Source organism: Carassius carassius, unplaced genomic scaffold (assembly GCF_963082965.1).
Source record: "Carassius carassius unplaced genomic scaffold, fCarCar2.1 SCAFFOLD_147, whole genome shotgun sequence".
Lineage (NCBI taxonomy): Eukaryota > Metazoa > Chordata > Actinopteri > Cypriniformes > Cyprinidae > Carassius > Carassius carassius.
In genome coordinates this window covers 18,100-36,179 of record NW_026775137.1, presented here as the reverse complement: position 1 = coordinate 36,179, position 18,080 = coordinate 18,100, and the positions used below count along the sequence as shown (strand labels likewise).

Below are 18,080 nucleotides of genomic sequence, written 5' to 3'. Positions count from 1 at the left end.
AGGGGTTCGGGAAAGCAACACACACTCCTCTTTAAGTAAAGAGAGAGCAGCGAATAAGGCTTCTCGTACATACTGCCTACTGGTTTTCGTAGACACACCACGCAGTTTGGAGCTATTTACCACCCTGTCGTTCCACGTCCACATGGCTCCAGCTGAAAGGTCGCGACCCTTGCCACCATTCTTTCGCAGAGGCAATATTGTAGCCTATGAGGCTCATCCGAGGCGCGATCATTGCTGGTTGAAAACTTTACCCAATACCCCGCCAGGATGACTTGAAATAGAGTCAGCCTTGGCAATTTTTGCCAGCTTCTTTTGAAGCTTATCGTGTTGTTGAAGAATAGGTCTCGTGTCCTTAATGCATTGCGTGCTTCAATTATTTAACACACCTGATTCGGATCATCGACCGTTTTGAATCGCACTGCATGAGGTGAAAGTGTCACATAAGGAAAGTGCACCAAATGTGCAAAGCAGATGAACAATCACAGCAAGGACCGACGAGGATGGGATTCGAACCCACGCGTGCAGAGCACAATGGATTAGCAGTCCATCGCCTTAACCACTCGGCCACCTCGTCACTCGTGTGGGGGCCCGACTGACCTCTGCGCTGTGCTGGTTTTCCTGAAGAACCTTTTAGCACTGTGATGTTGAAGCTCACCCTTGGCACCAAAGTATAGTTCATTTTTGTACATGTACGCTGAGATATGCGTACAGTTGAACACGTAGAATTTCAAAGCATATTCCATTTGTTTGCGCATTTGAATGCAGGAGGTTAAACACGTGCGCTCTCGAAAGTTTAAACTTTGTCCAGCACCTGTTGCATTTTTCATCGTTTATGACTGATGTTCTTTGTACTCTTAAAAGCTGAGCTTGCTCCTATCTCATGACCCCCCTCAGACAAGCGCTTGTCATTGTGGCCCTCTGTCGTTCTGGTCTCCGTTGCCGTTTTGAGAGAACACCTGAGTCTAGCAAAAGGTAGCACATTTGACACAGGACCTCCCTCAGAACTTGTTTGCAGTGTCTTTGCACTCGTCACTGTATCCTACCCAACCCCCCAGGGGCCTCGTCAAACAGAATCTATCCTGACCCAGACCACGAGCTTTACGACTCCACCTCTTTGTTGCCAAGATACCCATAACTCTCTTCCCCCAGTGGTTCGAAAAAAGACACACACCCTCCTTTTAAAGTAAAGAGAGAGCAGCGAATAAGGCTTCTCGTACATACTGCCTACTGGTTTTCGTAGACACACCACGCAGTTTGGAGCTATTTACCAGCCTGTCGTTCCACGTCCACATGGCTCCAGGTGAAAGGTCGCGACCCTTGCCACCATTCTTTCGCAGAGGCAATATTGTAGCCTATGAGGCTCATCCGAGGCGCGATCATTGCTGGTTGAAAACTTTACCCAATACCCCGCCAGGATGACTTGAAAAAGAGTCAGCCTTGGCAATTTTTGCCTTCTTCTTTTGAAGCTTATCGTGTTGTTGAAGAATAGGTCTCGTGTCCTTAATGCATTGCGTGCTTCCATTATTTAACACACCTGATTCGGATCATCGACCGTTATGAATCGCACTGCATGAGGTGAACGTGTCACATAAGGAAAGTGCACAAAATGTGCACAGATGAACAATCACAGCAAGGACCGACGAGGATGGGATTCGAACCCACGCATGCAGAGCACAATGGATTAGCAGTCCATCGCCTTAACCACTCGGCCACCTCGTCACTCGTATGAGGGCCCGACTGACCTCTGGGCTGCGGTGGTTTTCCTGAAGAACCTTTTAGCACTGTGATGTTGAAGCTCACCCTTGGCACCAAAGTATAGTTCATTTTTGTACATGTACGCTGAGATATGCGTACAGTTGAACACGTAGAATTTCAAAGCATATTCCATTTGTTTGCGCATTCGAATGCAGGAGGTTAAACACGTGCGCTCTCGAAAGTTTAAACTTTGTCCAGCACCTGTTGCATTTTTCATCGTTTATGACTGATGTTCTTTGTACTCTTAAAAGCTGAGCTTGCTCCTATCTCATGACCCCCCTCAGACAAGCGCTTGTCATTGTGGCCCTCTGTCGTTCTGGTCTCCGTTGCCGTTTTGAGAGAACACCTGAGTCTAGCAAAAGGTAGCACATTTGAAACAGGACCTCCCTCAGAACTTGTTTGCAGTGTCTTTGCACTCGTCACTGTATCCTACCCAACCCCCCAGGGGCCTCGTCAAACAGAATCTATCCTGACCCAGACCACGAGCTTTACGACTCCACCCCTTTGTTGCCAAGATACCCATAACTCTCTTCCCCCAGGGGTTCGGGAAAGCAACACACACTCCTCTTTAAGTAAAGAGAGAGCAGCGAATAAGGCTTCTCGTACATACTGCCTACTGGTTTTCGTAGACACACCACGCAGTTTGGAGCTATTTACCAGCCTGTCGTTCCACGTCCACATGGCTCCAGGTGAAAGGTCGCGACCCTTGCCACCATTCTTTCGCAGAGGCAATATTGTAGCCTATGAGGCTCATCCGAGGCGCGATCATTGCTGGTTGAAAACTTTACCCAATACCCCGCCAGGATGACTTGAAATAGAGTCAGCCTTGGCAATTTTTGCCTTCTTCTTTTGAAGCTTATCGTGTTGTTGAAGAATAGGTCTCGTGTCCTTAATGCATTGCGTGCTTCAATTATTTAACACACCTGATTCGGATCATCGACCGTTTTGAATCGCACTGCATGAGGTGAAAGTTAAACACAAGCTGAGCAAGCTGAGCTTGCTCCTATCTCATGACCCCCCTCAGACAAGCGCTTGTCATTGTGGCCCTCTGTCGTTCTGGTCTCCGTTGCCGTTTTGAGAGAACACCTGAGTCTAGCAAAAGGTAGCACATTTGACACAGGACCTCCCTCAGAACTTGTTTGCAGTGTCTTTGCACTCGTCACTGTATCCTACCCAACCCCCCAGGGGCCTCGTCAAACAGAATCTATCCTGACCCAGACCACGAGCTTTACGACTCCACCCCTTTGTTGCCAAGATACCCATAACTCTCTTCCCCCAGGGGTTCGGGAAAGCAACACACACTCCTCTTTAAGTAAAGAGAGAGCAGCGAATAAGGCTTCTCGTACATACTGCCTACTGGTTTTCGTAGACACACCACGCAGTTTGGAGCTATTTACCACCCTGTCGTTCCACGTCCACATGGCTCCAGCTGAAAGGTCGCGACCCTTGCCACCATTCTTTCGCAGAGGCAATATTGTAGCCTATGAGGCTCATCCGAGGCGCGATCATTGCTGGTTGAAAACTTTACCCAATACCCCGCCAGGATGACTTGAAATAGAGTCAGCCTTGGCAATTTTTGCCAGCTTCTTTTGAAGCTTATCGTGTTGTTGAAGAATAGGTCTCGTGTCCTTAATGCATTGCGTGCTTCAATTATTTAACACACCTGATTCGGATCATCGACCGTTTTGAATCGCACTGCATGAGGTGAAAGTGTCACATAAGGAAAGTGCACCAAATGTGCAAAGCAGATGAACAATCACAGCAAGGACCGACGAGGATGGGATTCGAACCCACGCGTGCAGAGCACAATGGATTAGCAGTCCATCGCCTTAACCACTCGGCCACCTCGTCACTCGTGTGGGGGCCCGACTGACCTCTGCGCTGTGCTGGTTTTCCTGAAGAACCTTTTAGCACTGTGATGTTGAAGCTCACCCTTGGCACCAAAGTATAGTTCATTTTTGTACATGTACGCTGAGATATGCGTACAGTTGAACACGTAGAATTTCAAAGCATATTCCATTTGTTTGCGCATTCGAATGCAGGAGGTTAAACACGTGCGCTCTCGAAAGTTTAAACTTTGTCCAGCACCTGTTGCATTTTTCATCGTTTATGACTGATGTTCTTTGTACTCTTAAAAGCTGAGGCTCATCCGAGGCGCGATCATTGCTGGTTGAAAACTTTACCCAATACCCCGCCAGGATGACTTGAAATAGAGTCAGCCTTGGCAATTTTTGCCAGCTTCTTTTGAAGCTTATCGTGTTGTTGAAGAATAGGTCTCGTGTCCTTAATGCATTGCGTGCTTCAATTATTTAACACACCTGATTCGGATCATCGACCGTTTTGAATCGCACTGCATGAGGTGAAAGTGTCACATAAGGAAAGTGCACCAAATGTGCAAAGCAGATGAACAATCACAGCAAGGACCGACGAGGATGGGATTCGAACCCACGCGTGCAGAGCACAATGGATTAGCAGTCCATCGCCTTAACCACTCGGCCACCTCGTCACTCGTGTGGGGGCCCGACTGACCTCTGCGCTGTGCTGGTTTTCCTGAAGAACCTTTTAGCACTGTGATGTTGAAGCTCACCCTTGGCACCAAAGTATAGTTCATTTTTGTACATGTACGCTGAGATATGCGTACAGTTGAACACGTAGAATTTCAAAGCATATTCCATTTGTTTGCGCATTCGAATGCAGGAGGTTAAACACGTGCGCTCTCGAAAGTTTAAACTTTGTCCAGCACCTGTTGCATTTTTCATCGTTTATGACTGATGTTCTTTGTACTCTTAAAAGCTGAGCTTGCTCCTATCTCATGACCCCCCTCAGACAAGCGCTTGTCATTGTGGCCCTCTGTCGTTCTGGTCTCCGTTGCCGTTTTGAGAGAACACCTGAGTCTAGCAAAAGGTAGCACATTTGACACAGGACCTCCCTCAGAACTTGTTTGCAGTGTCTTTGCACTCGTCACTGTATCCTACCCAACCCCCCAGGGGCCTCGTCAAACAGAATCTATCCTGACCCAGACCACGAGCTTTACGACTCCACCTCTTTGTTGCCAAGATACCCATTACTCTCTTCCCCCAGTGGTTCGAAAAAAGACACACACTCTCCTTTTAAAGTAAAGAGAGAGCAGCGAATAAGGCTTCTCGTACATACTGCCTACTGGTTTTCGTAGACACACCACGCAGTTTGGAGCTATTTACCAGCCTGTCGTTCCACGTCCACATGGCTCCAGGTGAAAGGTCGCGACCCTTGCCACCATTCTTTCGCAGAGGCAATATTGTAGCCTATGAGGCTCATCCGAGGCGCGATCATTGCTGGTTGAAAACTTTACCCAATACCCCGCCAGGATGACTTGAAAAAGAGTCAGCCTTGGCAATTTTTGCCTTCTTCTTTTGAAGCTTATCGTGTTGTTGAAGAATAGGTCTCGTGTCCTTAATGCATTGCGTGCTTCCATTATTTAACACACCTGATTCGGATCATCGACCGTTATGAATCGCACTGCATGAGGTGAACGTGTCACATAAGGAAAGTGCACAAAATGTGCACAGATGAACAATCACAGCAAGGACCGACGAGGATGGGATTCGAACCCACGCATGCAGAGCACAATGGATTAGCAGTCCATCGCCTTAACCACTCGGCCACCTCGTCACTCGTATGAGGGCCCGACTGACCTCTGGGCTGCGGTGGTTTTCCTGAAGAACCTTTTAGCACTGTGATGTTGAAGCTCACCCTTGGCACCAAAGTATAGTTCATTTTTGTACATGTACGCTGAGATATGCGTACAGTTGAACACGTAGAATTTCAAAGCATATTCCATTTGTTTGCGCATTCGAATGCAGGAGGTTAAACACGTGCGCTCTCGAAAGTTTAAACTTTGTCCAGCACCTGTTGCATTTTTCATCGTTTATGACTGATGTTCTTTGTACTCTTAAAAGCTGAGCTTGCTCCTATCTCATGACCCCCCTCAGACAAGCGCTTGTCATTGTGGCCCTCTGTCGTTCTGGTCTCCGTTGCCGTTTTGAGAGAACACCTGAGTCTAGCAAAAGGTAGCACATTTGACACAGGACCTCCCTCAGAACTTGTTTGCAGTGTCTTTGCACTCGTCACTGTATCCTACCCAACCCCCCAGGGGCCTCGTCAAACAGAATCTATCCTGACCCAGACCACGAGCTTTACGACTCCACCCCTTTGTTGCCAAGATACCCATAACTCTCTTCCCCCAGGGGTTCGGGAAAGCAACACACACTCCTCTTTAAGTAAAGAGAGAGCAGCGAATAAGGCTTCTCGTACATACTGCCTACTGGTTTTCGTAGACACACCACGCAGTTTGGAGCTATTTACCAGCCTGTCGTTCCACGTCCACATGGCTCCAGGTGAAAGGTCGCGACCCTTGCCACCATTCTTTCGCAGAGGCAATATTGTAGCCTATGAGGCTCATCCGAGGCGCGATCATTGCTGGTTGAAAACTTTACCCAATACCCCGCCAGGATGACTTGAAATAGAGTCAGCCTTGGCAATTTTTGCCTTCTTCTTTTGAAGCTTATCGTGTTGTTGAAGAATAGGTCTCGTGTCCTTAATGCATTGCGTGCTTCCATTATTTAACACACCTGATTCGGATCATCGACCGTTATGAATCGCACTGCATGAGGTGAACGTGTCACATAAGGAAAGTGCACCAAATGTGCAGAGCATATGAACAATCACAGGAAGGAACGACGAGGATGGGATTCGAACCCACGCGTGCAGAGCACAATGGATTAGCAGTCCATCACCTTAACCACTTGGCCACCTCGTCACTCGTATGAGGGCCCGACTGACCTCTGGGCTGCGGTGGTTTTCCTGAAGAACCTTTTAGCACTGTGATGTTGAAGCTCACCCTTGGCACCAAAGTATAGTTCATTTTTGTACATGTACGCTGAGATATGCGTACAGTTGAACACGTAGAATTTCAAAGCATATTCCATTTGTTTGCGCATTTGAATGCAGGAGGTTAAACACGTGCGCTCTCGAAAGTTTAATCTTTGTCCAGCACCTGTTGCATTTTTCATCGTTTATGACTGATGTTCTTTGTACTCTTAAAAGCTGAGCTTGCTCCTATCTCATGACCCCCCTCAGACAAGCGCTTGTCATTGTGGCCCTCTGTCGTTCTGGTCTCCGTTGCCGTTTTGAGAGAACACCTGAGTCTAGCAAAAGGTAGCACATTTGACACAGGACCTCCCTCAGAACTTGTTTGCAGTGTCTTTGCACTCGTCACTGTATCCTACCCAACCCCCCAGGGGCCTCGTCAAACAGAATCTATCCTGACCCAGACCACGAGCTTTACGACTCCACCCCTTTGTTGCCAAGATACCCATAACTCTCTTCCCCCAGGGGTTCGGGAAAGCAACACACACTCCTCTTTAAGTAAAGAGAGAGCAGCGAATAAGGCTTCTCGTACATACTGCCTACTGGTTTTCGTAGACACACCACGCAGTTTGGAGCTATTTACCACCCTGTCGTTCCACGTCCACATGGCTCCAGCTGAAAGGTCGCGACCCTTGCCACCATTCTTTCGCAGAGGCAATATTGTAGCCTATGAGGCTCATCCGAGGCGCGATCATTGCTGGTTGAAAACTTTACCCAATACCCCGCCAGGATGACTTGAAATAGAGTCAGCCTTGGCAATTTTTGCCAGCTTCTTTTGAAGCTTATCGTGTTGTTGAAGAATAGGTCTCGTGTCCTTAATGCATTGCGTGCTTCAATTATTTAACACACCTGATTCGGATCATCGACCGTTTTGAATCGCACTGCATGAGGTGAAAGTGTCACATAAGGAAAGTGCACCAAATGTGCAAAGCAGATGAACAATCACAGCAAGGACCGACGAGGATGGGATTCGAACCCACGCGTGCAGAGCACAATGGATTAGCAGTCCATCGCCTTAACCACTCGGCCACCTCGTCACTCGTGTGGGGGCCCGACTGACCTCTGCGCTGTGCTGGTTTTCCTGAAGAACCTTTTAGCACTGTGATGTTGAAGCTCACCCTTGGCACCAAAGTATAGTTCATTTTTGTACATGTACGCTGAGATATGCGTACAGTTGAACACGTAGAATTTCAAAGCATATTCCATTTGTTTGCGCATTTGAATGCAGGAGGTTAAACACGTGCGCTCTCGAAAGTTTAATCTTTGTCCAGCACCTGTTGCATTTTTCATCGTTTATGACTGATGTTCTTTGTACTCTTAAAAGCTGAGCTTGCTCCTATCTCATGACCCCCCTCAGACAAGCGCTTGTCATTGTGGCCCTCTGTCGTTCTGGTCTCCGTTGCCGTTTTGAGAGAACACCTGAGTCTAGCAAAAGGTAGCACATTTGACACAGGACCTCCCTCAGAACTTGTTTGCAGTGTCTTTGCACTCGTCACTGTATCCTACCCAACCCCCCAGGGGCCTCGTCAAACAGAATCTATCCTGACCCAGACCACGAGCTTTACGACTCCACCCCTTTGTTGCCAAGATACCCATAACTCTCTTCCCCCAGGGGTTCGGGAAAGCAACACACACTCCTCTTTAAGTAAAGAGAGAGCAGCGAATAAGGCTTCTCGTACATACTGCCTACTGGTTTTCGTAGACACACCACGCAGTTTGGAGCTATTTACCACCCTGTCGTTCCACGTCCACATGGCTCCAGCTGAAAGGTCGCGACCCTTGCCACCATTCTTTCGCAGAGGCAATATTGTAGCCTATGAGGCTCATCCGAGGCGCGATCATTGCTGGTTGAAAACTTTACCCAATACCCCGCCAGGATGACTTGAAATAGAGTCAGCCTTGGCAATTTTTGCCAGCTTCTTTTGAAGCTTATCGTGTTGTTGAAGAATAGGTCTCGTGTCCTTAATGCATTGCGTGCTTCAATTATTTAACACACCTGATTCGGATCATCGACCGTTTTGAATCGCACTGCATGAGGTGAAAGTGTCACATAAGGAAAGTGCACCAAATGTGCAAAGCAGATGAACAATCACAGCAAGGACTGACGAGGATGGGATTCGAACCCACGCGTGCAGAGCACAATGGATTAGCAGTCCATCGCCTTAACCACTCGGCCACCTCGTCACTCGTGTGGGGGCCCGACTGACCTCTGCGCTGTGCTGGTTTTCCTGAAGAACTTTTTAGCACTGTGATGTTGAAGCTCACCCTTGGCACCAAAGTATAGTTCATTTTTGTACATGTACGCTGAGATATGCGTACAGTTGAACACGTAGAATTTCAAAGCATATTCCATTTGTTTGCGCATTTGAATGCAGGAGGTTAAACACGTGCGCTCTCGAAAGTTTAATCTTTGTCCATCACCTGTTGCATTTTTCATCGTTTATGACTGATGTTCTTTGTACTCTTAAAAGCTGAGCTTGCTCCTATCTCATGACCCCCCTCAGACAAGCGCTTGTCATTGTGGCCCTCTGTCGTTCTGGTCTCCGTTGCCGTTTTGAGAGAACACCTGAGTCTAGCAAAAGGTAGCACATTTGACACAGGACCTCCCTCAGAACTTGTTTGCAGTGTCTTTGCACTTGTCACTGTATCCTACCCAACCCCCCAGGGGCCTCGTCAAACAGAATCAATCCTGACCCAGACCACGAGCTTTACGACTCCACCCCTTTGTTGCCAAGATACCCATAACTCTCTTCCCCCAGGGGTTCGGGAAAGCAACACACACTCCTCTTTAAGTAAAGAGAGAGCAGCGAATAAGGCTTCTCGTACATACTGCCTACTGGTTTTCGTAGACACACCACGCAGTTTGGAGCTATTTACCACCCTGTCGTTCCACGTCCACATGGCTCCAGCTGAAAGGTCGCGACCCTTGCCACCATTCTTTCGCAGAGGCAATATTGTAGCCTATGAGGCTCATCCGAGGCGCGATCATTGCTGGTTGAAAACTTTACCCAATACCCCGCCAGGATGACTTGAAATAGAGTCAGCCTTGGCAATTTTTGCCAGCTTCTTTTGAAGCTTATCGTGTTGTTGAAGAATAGGTCTCGTGTCCTTAATGCATTGCGTGCTTCAATTATTTAACACACCTGATTCGGATCATCGACCGTTTTGAATCGCACTGCATGAGGTGAAAGTGTCACATAAGGAAAGTGCACCAAATGTGCAAAGCAGATGAACAATCACAGCAAGGACCGACGAGGATGGGATTCAAACCCACGCGTGCAGAGCACAATGGATTAGCAGTCCATCGCCTTAACCACTCGGCCACCTCGTCACTCATGTGGGGGCCCGACTGACCTCTGTGCTGTGCTGGTTTTCCTGAAGAACCTTTTAGCACTGTGATGTTGAAGCTCACCCTTGGCACCAAAGTATAGTTCATTTTTGTACATGTACGCTGAGATATGCGTACAGTTGAACACGTAGAATTTCAAAGCATATTCCATTTGTTTGCGCATTCGAATGCAGGAGGTTAAACACGTGCGCTCTCGAAAGTTTAAACTTTGTCCAGCACCTGTTGCATTTTTCATCGTTTATGACTGATGTTCTTTGTACTCTTAAAAGCTGAGCTTGCTCCTATCTCATGACCCCCCTCAGACAAGCGCTTGTCATTGTGGCCCTCTGTCGTTCTGGTCTCCGTTGCCGTTTTGAGAGAACACCTGAGTCTAGCAAAAGGTAGCACATTTGACACAGGACCTCCCTCAGAACTTGTTTGCAGTGTCTTTGCACTCGTCACTGTATCCTACCCAACCCCCCAGGGGCCTCGTCAAACAGAATCTATCCTGACCCAGACCACGAGCTTTACGACTCCACCCCTTTGTTGCCAAGATACCCATAACTCTCTTCCCCCAGTGGTTCGAAAAAAGACACACACTCTCCTTTTAAAGTAAAGAGAGAGCAGCGAATAAGGCTTCTCGTACATACTGCCTACTGGTTTTCGTAGACACACCACGCAGTTTGGAGCTATTTACCAGCCTGTCGTTCCACGTCCACATGGCTCCAGGTGAAAGGTCGCGACCCTTGCCACCATTCTTTCGCAGAGGCAATATTGTAGCCTATGAGGCTCATCCGAGGCGCGATCATTGCTGGTTGAAAACTTTACCCAATACCCCGCCAGGATGACTTGAAATAGAGTCAGCCTTGGCAATTTTTGCCTTCTTCTTTTGAAGCTTATCGTGTTGTTGAAGAATAGGTCTCGTGTCCTTAATGCATTGCGTGCTTCCATTATTTAACACACCTGATTCGGATCATCGACCGTTATGAATCGCACTGCATGAGGTGAACGTGTCACATAAGGAAAGTGCACAAAATGTGCACAGATGAACAATCACAGCAAGGACCGACGAGGATGGGATTCGAACCCACGCATGCAGAGCACAATGGATTAGCAGTCCATCGCCTTAACCACTCGGCCACCTCGTCACTCGTATGAGGGCCCGACTGACCTCTGGGCTGCGGTGGTTTTCCTGAAGAACCTTTTAGCACTGTGATGTTGAAGCTCACCCTTGGCACCAAAGTATAGTTCATTTTTGTACATGTACGCTGAGATATGCGTACAGTTGAACACGTAGAATTTCAAAGCATATTCCATTTGTTTGCGCATTCGAATGCAGGAGGTTAAACACGTGCGCTCTCGAAAGTTTAAACTTTGTCCAGCACCTGTTGCATTTTTCATCGTTTATGACTGATGTTCTTTGTACTCTTAAAAGCTGAGCTTGCTCCTATCTCATGACCCCCCTCAGACAAGCGCTTGTCATTGTGGCCCTCTGTCGTTCTGGTCTCCGTTGCCGTTTTGAGAGAACACCTGAGTCTAGCAAAAGGTAGCACATTTGACACAGGACCTCCCTCAGAACTTGTTTGCAGTGTCTTTGCACTCGTCACTGTATCCTACCCAACCCCCCAGGGGCCTCGTCAAACAGAATCTATCCTGACCCAGACCACGAGCTTTACGACTCCACCCCTTTGTTGCCAAGATACCCATAACTCTCTTCCCCCAGGGGTTCGGGAAAGCAACACACACTCCTCTTTAAGTAAAGAGAGAGCAGCGAATAAGGCTTCTCGTACATACTGCCTACTGGTTTTCGTAGACACACCACGCAGTTTGGAGCTATTTACCACCCTGTCGTTCCACGTCCACATGGCTCCAGCTGAAAGGTCGCAACCCTTGCCACCATTCTTTCGCAGAGGCAATATTGTAGCCTATGAGGCTCATCTGAGGCGCGATCATTGCTGGTTGAAAACTTTACCCAATACCCCGCCAGGATGACTTGAAATAGAGTCAGCCTTGGCAATTTTTGCCAGCTTCTTTTGAAGCTTATCGTGTTGTTGAAGAATAGGTCTCGTGTCCTTAATGCATTGCGTGCTTCAATTATTTAACACACCTGATTCGGATCATCGACCGTTATGAATCGCACTGCATGAGGTGAACGTGTCACATAAGGAAAGTGCACCAAATGTGCAGAGCATATGAACAATCACAGGAAGGAACGACGAAGATGGGATTCGAACCCACGCGTGCAGAGCACAATGGATTAGCAGTCCATCGCCTTAACCACTCGGCCACCTCATCACTTGTGTGAGGGCCCGACTGACCTCTGGGCTGCGGTGGTTTTCCTGAAGAGTCTTTTAGAACTGTGATGTTGAAGCTCACCCTTGGCACCAAAGTATAGTTCATTTTTGTACATGTACGCTGAGATATGTGTACAGTTGAACACGTAGAATTTCAAAGCATATTCCATTTGTTTGCGCATTCGAATGCAGGAGGTTAAACACGTGCGCTCTCGAAAGTTTAAAGGCAAAAGCGAAAGGCTTTGTCCAGCACCTGTTGCATTTTTCATCGTTTATGACTGATGTTCTTTGTACTCTTAAAAGCTGAGCTTGCTCCTATCTCATGACCCCCCTCAGACAAGCGCTTGTCATTGTGGCCCTCTGTCGTCTGGTCTCCGTTGCCGTTTTGAGAGAACACCTGAGTCTAGCAAAAGGTAGCACATTTGACACAGGACCTCCCTCAGAACTTGTTTGCAGTGTCTTTGCACTCGTCACTGTATCCTACCCAACCCCCCAGGGGCCTCGTCAAACAGAATCTATCCTGACCCAGACCACGAGCTTTACGACTCCACCCCTTTGTTGCCAAGATACCCATAACTCTCTTCCCCCAGGGGTTCGGGAAAGCAACACACACTCCTCTTTAAGTAAAGAGAGAGCAGCGAATAAGGCTTCTCGTACATACTGCCTACTGGTTTTCGTAGACACACCACGCAGTTTGGAGCTATTTACCAGCCTGTCGTTCCACGTCCACATGGCTCCAGGTGAAAGGTCGCGACCCTTGCCACCATTCTTTCGCAGAGGCAATATTGTAGCCTATGAGGCTCATCCGAGGCGCGATCATTGCTGGTTGAAAACTTTACCCAATACCCCGCCAGGATGACTTGAAAAAGAGTCAGCCTTGGCAATTTTTGCCTTCTTCTTTTGAAGCTTATCGTGTTGTTGAAGAATAGGTCTCGTGTCCTTAATGCATTGCGTGCTTCCATTATTTAACACACCTGATTCGGATCATCGACCGTTATGAATCGCACTGCATGAGGTGAACGTGTCACATAAGGAAAGTGCACAAAATGTGCACAGATGAACAATCACAGCAAGGACCGACGAGGATGGGATTCGAACCCACGCGTGCTGAGCACAATGGATTAGCAGTCCATCGCCTTAACCACTCGGCCACCTCGTCACTCGTATGAGGGCCCGACTGACCTCTGGGCTGCGGTGGTTTTCCTGAAGAACCTTTTAGCACTGTGATGTTGAAGCTCACCCTTGGCAACAAAGTATAGTTCATTTTTGTACATGTACGCTGAGATATGCGTACAGTTGAACACGTAGAATTTCAAAGCATATTCCATTTGTTTGCGCATTTGAATGCAGGAGGTTAAACACATGCGCTCTCGAAAGTTTAAACTTTGTCCAGCACCTGTTGCATTTTTCATCGTTTATGACTGATGTTCTTTGTACTCTTAAAAGCTGAGCTTGCTCCTATCTCATGACCCCCCTCAGACAAGCGCTTGTCATTGTGGCCCTCTGTCGTTCTGGTCTCTGTTGCCGTTTTGAGAGAACACCTGAGTCTAGCAAAAGGTAGCACATTTGACACAGGACCTCCCTCAGAACTTGTTTGCAGTGTCTTTGCACTCGTCACTGTATCCTACCCAACCCCCCAGGGGCCTCGTCAAACAGAATCTATCCTGACCCAGACCACGAGCTTTACGACTCCACCCCTTTGTTGCCAAGATACCCATAACTCTCTTCCCCCAGGGGTTCGGGAAAGCAACACACACTCCTCTTTAAGTAAAGAGAGAGCAGCGAATAAGGCTTCTCGTACATACTGCCTACTGGTTTTCGTAGACACACCACGCAGTTTGGAGCTATTTACCACCCTGTCGTTCCACGTCCACATGGCTCCAGCTGAAAGGTCGCAACCCTTGCCACCATTCTTTCGCAGAGGCAATATTGTAGCCTATGAGGCTCATCTGAGGCGCGATCATTGCTGGTTGAAAACTTTACCCAATACCCCGCCAGGATGACTTGAAATAGAGTCAGCCTTGGCAATTTTTGCCAGCTTCTTTTGAAGCTTATCGTGTTGTTGAAGAATAGGTCTCGTGTCCTTAATGCATTGCGTGCTTCAATTATTTAACACACCTGATTCGGATCATCGACCGTTATGAATCGCACTGCATGAGGTGAACGTGTCACATAAGGAAAGTGCACCAAATGTGCAGAGCATATGAACAATCACAGGAAGGAACGACGAAGATGGGATTCGAACCCACGCGTGCAGAGCACAATGGATTAGCAGTCCATCGCCTTAACCACTCGGCCACCTCATCACTTGTGTGAGGGCCCGACTGACCTCTGGGCTGCGGTGGTTTTCCTGAAGAGTCTTTTAGAACTGTGATGTTGAAGCTCACCCTTGGCACCAAAGTATAGTTCATTTTTGTACATGTACGCTGAGATATGTGTACAGTTGAACACGTAGAATTTCAAAGCATATTCCATTTGTTTGCGCATTCGAATGCAGGAGGTTAAACACGTGCGCTCTCGAAAGTTTAAAGGCAAAAGCGAAAGGCTTTGTCCAGCACCTGTTGCATTTTTCATCGTTTATGACTGATGTTCTTTGTACTCTTAAAAGCTGAGCTTGCTCCTATCTCATGACCCCCCTCAGACAAGCGCTTGTCATTGTGGCCCTCTGTCGTCTGGTCTCCGTTGCCGTTTTGAGAGAACACCTGAGTCTAGCAAAAGGTAGCACATTTGACACAGGACCTCCCTCAGAACTTGTTTGCAGTGTCTTTGCACTCGTCACTGTATCCTACCCAACCCCCCAGGGGCCTCGTCAAACAGAATCTATCCTGACCCAGACCACGAGCTTTACGACTCCACCCCTTTGTTGCCAAGATACCCATAACTCTCTTCCCCCAGGGGTTCGGGAAAGCAACACACACTCCTCTTTAAGTAAAGAGAGAGCAGCGAATAAGGCTTCTCGTACATACTGCCTACTGGTTTTCGTAGACACACCACGCAGTTTGGAGCTATTTACCAGCCTGTCGTTCCACGTCCACATGGCTCCAGGTGAAAGGTCGCGACCCTTGCCACCATTCTTTCGCAGAGGCAATATTGTAGCCTATGAGGCTCATCCGAGGCGCGATCATTGCTGGTTGAAAACTTTACCCAATACCCCGCCAGGATGACTTGAAAAAGAGTCAGCCTTGGCAATTTTTGCCTTCTTCTTTTGAAGCTTATCGTGTTGTTGAAGAATAGGTCTCGTGTCCTTAATGCATTGCGTGCTTCCATTATTTAACACACCTGATTCGGATCATCGACCGTTATGAATCGCACTGCATGAGGTGAACGTGTCACATAAGGAAAGTGCACAAAATGTGCACAGATGAACAATCACAGCAAGGACCGACGAGGATGGGATTCGAACCCACGCGTGCTGAGCACAATGGATTAGCAGTCCATCGCCTTAACCACTCGGCCACCTCGTCACTCGTATGAGGGCCCGACTGACCTCTGGGCTGCGGTGGTTTTCCTGAAGAACCTTTTAGCACTGTGATGTTGAAGCTCACCCTTGGCAACAAAGTATAGTTCATTTTTGTACATGTACGCTGAGATATGCGTACAGTTGAACACGTAGAATTTCAAAGCATATTCCATTTGTTTGCGCATTTGAATGCAGGAGGTTAAACACATGCGCTCTCGAAAGTTTAAACTTTGTCCAGCACCTGTTGCATTTTTCATCGTTTATGACTGATGTTCTTTGTACTCTTAAAAGCTGAGCTTGCTCCTATCTCATGACCCCCCTCAGACAAGCGCTTGTCATTGTGGCCCTCTGTCGTTCTGGTCTCTGTTGCCGTTTTGAGAGAACACCTGAGTCTAGCAAAAGGTAGCACATTTGACACAGGACCTCCCTCAGAACTTGTTTGCAGTGTCTTTGCACTCGTCACTGTATCCTACCCAACCCCCCAGGGGCCTCGTCAAACAGAATCTATCCTGACCCAGACCACGAGCTTTACGACTCCACCCCTTTGTTGCCAAGATACCCATAACTCTCTTCCCCCAGGGGTTCGGGAAAGCAACACACACTCCTCTTTAAGTAAAGAGAGAGCAGCGAATAAGGCTTCTCGTACATACTGCCTACTGGTTTTCGTAGACACACCACGCAGTTTGGAGCTATTTACCACCCTGTCGTTCCACGTCCACATGGCTCCAGCTGAAAGGTCGCGATCCTTGCCACCATTCTTTCGCAGAGGCAATATTGTAGCCTATGAGGCTCATCCGAGGCACGATCATTGCTGGTTGAAAACTTTACCCAATACCCCGCCAGGATGACTTGAAATAGAGTCAGCCTTGGCAATTTTTGCCAGCTTCTTTTGAAGCTTATCGTGTTGTTGAAGAATAGGTCTCGTGTCCTTAATGCATTGCGTGCTTCCATTATTTAACACACCTGATTCGGATCATCGACCGTTTTGAATCGCACTGCATGAGGTGAAAGTGTCACATAAGGAAAGTGCACCAAATGTATAAAAGCAGATGAACAATCACAGCAAGGACCGACGAGGATGGGATTCGAACCCACGCGTGCAGAGCACAATGGATTAGCACTCCATCGCCTTAACCACTCGGCCACCTCGTCACTCGTGTGGGGGCCCGACTGACCTCTGGGCTGCGGTGGTTTTCCTGAAGAACCTTTTAGCACTGTGATGTTGAAGCTCACCCTTGGCACCAAAGTATAGTTCATTTTTGTACATGTACGCTGAGATATGCGTACAGTTGAACACGTAGAATTTCAAAGCATATTCCATTTGTTTGCGCATTCGAATGCAGGAGGTTAAACACGTGAGCTCTCGAAAGTTTAAACTTTGTCCAGCACCTGTTGCATTTTTCATCGTTTATGACTGATGTTCTTTGTACTCTTAAAAGCTGAGCTTGCTCCTATCTCATGACCCCCCACCGACAAGCGCTTGTCATTGTGGCCCTCTGTCGTTCTGGTCTCCGTTGCCGTTTTGAGAGAACACCTGAGTCTAGCAAAAGGTAGCACATTTGACACAGGACCTCCCTCAGAACTTGTTTGCAGTGTCTTTGCACTCGTCACTGTATCCTACCCAACCCCCCAGGGGCCTCGTCAAACAGAATCTATCCTGACCCAGACTACGAGCTTTACGACTCCACCCCTTTGTTGCCAAGATACCCATAACTCTCTTCCCCCAGGGGTTCGGGAAAGCAACACACACTCCTCTTTAAGTAAAGAGAGAGCAGCGAATAAGGCTTCTCGTACATACTGCCTACTGGTTTTCGTAGACACACCACGCAGTTTGGAGCTATTTACCACCCTGTCGTTCCACGTCCACATGGCTCCAGCTGAAAGGTCGCAACCCTTGCCACCATTCTTTCGCAGAGGCAATATTGTAGCCTATGAGGCTCATCCGAGGCGCGATCATTGCTGGTTGAAAACTTTACCCAATACCCCGCCAGGATGACTTGAAATAGAGTCAGCCTTGGCAATTTTTGCCAGCTTCTTTTGAAGCTTATCGTGTTGTTGAAGAATAGGTCTCGTGTCCTTAATGCATTGCGTGCTTCCATTATTTAACACACCTGATTCGGATCATCGACCGTTTTGAATCGCACTGCATGAGGTGAAAGTGTCACATAAGGAAAGTGCACCAAATGTGCAAAGCAGATGAACAATCACAGCAAGGACCGACGAGGATGGGATTCGAACCCACGCATGCAGAGCACAATGGATTAGCAGTCCATCGCCTTAACCACTCAGCCACCTCGTCACTCGTGTGGGGGCCCGACTGACCTCTGAGCTGTGG

The 18,080-nt window shown here is 48.0% G+C and overlaps 32 non-coding genes and 1 pseudogene across 32 annotated transcripts; 17 read left to right on the top strand and 16 right to left on the bottom strand.

Moving 5' to 3' along the window:
* Positions 1–177: 177 nt before the first annotated feature.
* LOC132136899 (U4 spliceosomal RNA) lies at positions 178–318 on the top strand. The gene has a single exon (XR_009431601.1). It is a non-coding gene; the product is annotated as a U4 spliceosomal RNA (small nuclear RNA).
* A 174-nt stretch (positions 319–492) lies between these two features.
* On the bottom strand, positions 493–574 carry trnas-gcu (transfer RNA serine (anticodon GCU)). The gene has a single exon. It is a non-coding gene; the product is annotated as a tRNA-Ser (tRNA).
* A 751-nt stretch (positions 575–1,325) lies between these two features.
* LOC132136916 (U4 spliceosomal RNA) lies at positions 1,326–1,466 on the top strand. The gene has a single exon (XR_009431617.1). It is a non-coding gene; the product is annotated as a U4 spliceosomal RNA (small nuclear RNA).
* A 171-nt stretch (positions 1,467–1,637) lies between these two features.
* Positions 1,638–1,719, bottom strand: trnas-gcu (transfer RNA serine (anticodon GCU)). The gene has a single exon. It is a non-coding gene; the product is annotated as a tRNA-Ser (tRNA).
* Positions 1,720–2,469: 750 nt separating this feature from the next.
* On the top strand, positions 2,470–2,610 carry LOC132136925 (U4 spliceosomal RNA). Its single transcript, XR_009431626.1, has one exon. It is a non-coding gene; the product is annotated as a U4 spliceosomal RNA (small nuclear RNA).
* A 599-nt stretch (positions 2,611–3,209) lies between these two features.
* LOC132136898 (U4 spliceosomal RNA) lies at positions 3,210–3,350 on the top strand. The gene has a single exon (XR_009431600.1). It is a non-coding gene; the product is annotated as a U4 spliceosomal RNA (small nuclear RNA).
* A 174-nt stretch (positions 3,351–3,524) lies between these two features.
* trnas-gcu (transfer RNA serine (anticodon GCU)) lies at positions 3,525–3,606 on the bottom strand. Its single transcript has one exon. It is a non-coding gene; the product is annotated as a tRNA-Ser (tRNA).
* Positions 3,607–3,874: 268 nt separating this feature from the next.
* LOC132136943 (U4 spliceosomal RNA) lies at positions 3,875–4,005 on the top strand (annotated as a pseudogene).
* A 174-nt stretch (positions 4,006–4,179) lies between these two features.
* On the bottom strand, positions 4,180–4,261 carry trnas-gcu (transfer RNA serine (anticodon GCU)). Its single transcript has one exon. It is a non-coding gene; the product is annotated as a tRNA-Ser (tRNA).
* Positions 4,262–5,012: 751 nt separating this feature from the next.
* On the top strand, positions 5,013–5,153 carry LOC132136914 (U4 spliceosomal RNA). Its single transcript, XR_009431615.1, has one exon. It is a non-coding gene; the product is annotated as a U4 spliceosomal RNA (small nuclear RNA).
* A 171-nt stretch (positions 5,154–5,324) lies between these two features.
* On the bottom strand, positions 5,325–5,406 carry trnas-gcu (transfer RNA serine (anticodon GCU)). The gene has a single exon. It is a non-coding gene; the product is annotated as a tRNA-Ser (tRNA).
* A 750-nt stretch (positions 5,407–6,156) lies between these two features.
* LOC132136924 (U4 spliceosomal RNA) lies at positions 6,157–6,297 on the top strand. The gene has a single exon (XR_009431625.1). It is a non-coding gene; the product is annotated as a U4 spliceosomal RNA (small nuclear RNA).
* Positions 6,298–6,471: 174 nt separating this feature from the next.
* Positions 6,472–6,553, bottom strand: trnas-gcu (transfer RNA serine (anticodon GCU)). Its single transcript has one exon. It is a non-coding gene; the product is annotated as a tRNA-Ser (tRNA).
* Positions 6,554–7,303: 750 nt separating this feature from the next.
* Positions 7,304–7,444, top strand: LOC132136896 (U4 spliceosomal RNA). Its single transcript, XR_009431599.1, has one exon. It is a non-coding gene; the product is annotated as a U4 spliceosomal RNA (small nuclear RNA).
* Positions 7,445–7,618: 174 nt separating this feature from the next.
* trnas-gcu (transfer RNA serine (anticodon GCU)) lies at positions 7,619–7,700 on the bottom strand. The gene has a single exon. It is a non-coding gene; the product is annotated as a tRNA-Ser (tRNA).
* Positions 7,701–8,450: 750 nt separating this feature from the next.
* LOC132136895 (U4 spliceosomal RNA) lies at positions 8,451–8,591 on the top strand. Its single transcript, XR_009431598.1, has one exon. It is a non-coding gene; the product is annotated as a U4 spliceosomal RNA (small nuclear RNA).
* Positions 8,592–8,765: 174 nt separating this feature from the next.
* trnas-gcu (transfer RNA serine (anticodon GCU)) lies at positions 8,766–8,847 on the bottom strand. Its single transcript has one exon. It is a non-coding gene; the product is annotated as a tRNA-Ser (tRNA).
* A 750-nt stretch (positions 8,848–9,597) lies between these two features.
* LOC132136894 (U4 spliceosomal RNA) lies at positions 9,598–9,738 on the top strand. The gene has a single exon (XR_009431597.1). It is a non-coding gene; the product is annotated as a U4 spliceosomal RNA (small nuclear RNA).
* Positions 9,739–9,912: 174 nt separating this feature from the next.
* On the bottom strand, positions 9,913–9,994 carry trnas-gcu (transfer RNA serine (anticodon GCU)). The gene has a single exon. It is a non-coding gene; the product is annotated as a tRNA-Ser (tRNA).
* Positions 9,995–10,745: 751 nt separating this feature from the next.
* Positions 10,746–10,886, top strand: LOC132136923 (U4 spliceosomal RNA). The gene has a single exon (XR_009431624.1). It is a non-coding gene; the product is annotated as a U4 spliceosomal RNA (small nuclear RNA).
* Positions 10,887–11,057: 171 nt separating this feature from the next.
* On the bottom strand, positions 11,058–11,139 carry trnas-gcu (transfer RNA serine (anticodon GCU)). The gene has a single exon. It is a non-coding gene; the product is annotated as a tRNA-Ser (tRNA).
* A 750-nt stretch (positions 11,140–11,889) lies between these two features.
* LOC132136936 (U4 spliceosomal RNA) lies at positions 11,890–12,030 on the top strand. Its single transcript, XR_009431636.1, has one exon. It is a non-coding gene; the product is annotated as a U4 spliceosomal RNA (small nuclear RNA).
* Positions 12,031–12,204: 174 nt separating this feature from the next.
* On the bottom strand, positions 12,205–12,286 carry trnas-gcu (transfer RNA serine (anticodon GCU)). Its single transcript has one exon. It is a non-coding gene; the product is annotated as a tRNA-Ser (tRNA).
* Positions 12,287–13,050: 764 nt separating this feature from the next.
* LOC132136912 (U4 spliceosomal RNA) lies at positions 13,051–13,191 on the top strand. The gene has a single exon (XR_009431614.1). It is a non-coding gene; the product is annotated as a U4 spliceosomal RNA (small nuclear RNA).
* A 171-nt stretch (positions 13,192–13,362) lies between these two features.
* Positions 13,363–13,444, bottom strand: trnas-gcu (transfer RNA serine (anticodon GCU)). Its single transcript has one exon. It is a non-coding gene; the product is annotated as a tRNA-Ser (tRNA).
* Positions 13,445–14,194: 750 nt separating this feature from the next.
* On the top strand, positions 14,195–14,335 carry LOC132136935 (U4 spliceosomal RNA). Its single transcript, XR_009431635.1, has one exon. It is a non-coding gene; the product is annotated as a U4 spliceosomal RNA (small nuclear RNA).
* Positions 14,336–14,509: 174 nt separating this feature from the next.
* Positions 14,510–14,591, bottom strand: trnas-gcu (transfer RNA serine (anticodon GCU)). Its single transcript has one exon. It is a non-coding gene; the product is annotated as a tRNA-Ser (tRNA).
* A 764-nt stretch (positions 14,592–15,355) lies between these two features.
* Positions 15,356–15,496, top strand: LOC132136911 (U4 spliceosomal RNA). Its single transcript, XR_009431613.1, has one exon. It is a non-coding gene; the product is annotated as a U4 spliceosomal RNA (small nuclear RNA).
* Positions 15,497–15,667: 171 nt separating this feature from the next.
* On the bottom strand, positions 15,668–15,749 carry trnas-gcu (transfer RNA serine (anticodon GCU)). The gene has a single exon. It is a non-coding gene; the product is annotated as a tRNA-Ser (tRNA).
* A 750-nt stretch (positions 15,750–16,499) lies between these two features.
* LOC132136903 (U4 spliceosomal RNA) lies at positions 16,500–16,640 on the top strand. The gene has a single exon (XR_009431605.1). It is a non-coding gene; the product is annotated as a U4 spliceosomal RNA (small nuclear RNA).
* Positions 16,641–16,815: 175 nt separating this feature from the next.
* On the bottom strand, positions 16,816–16,897 carry trnas-gcu (transfer RNA serine (anticodon GCU)). Its single transcript has one exon. It is a non-coding gene; the product is annotated as a tRNA-Ser (tRNA).
* A 750-nt stretch (positions 16,898–17,647) lies between these two features.
* On the top strand, positions 17,648–17,788 carry LOC132136893 (U4 spliceosomal RNA). Its single transcript, XR_009431596.1, has one exon. It is a non-coding gene; the product is annotated as a U4 spliceosomal RNA (small nuclear RNA).
* A 174-nt stretch (positions 17,789–17,962) lies between these two features.
* Positions 17,963–18,044, bottom strand: trnas-gcu (transfer RNA serine (anticodon GCU)). Its single transcript has one exon. It is a non-coding gene; the product is annotated as a tRNA-Ser (tRNA).
* Between the last annotated feature and the right edge of the window lie 36 nt (positions 18,045–18,080).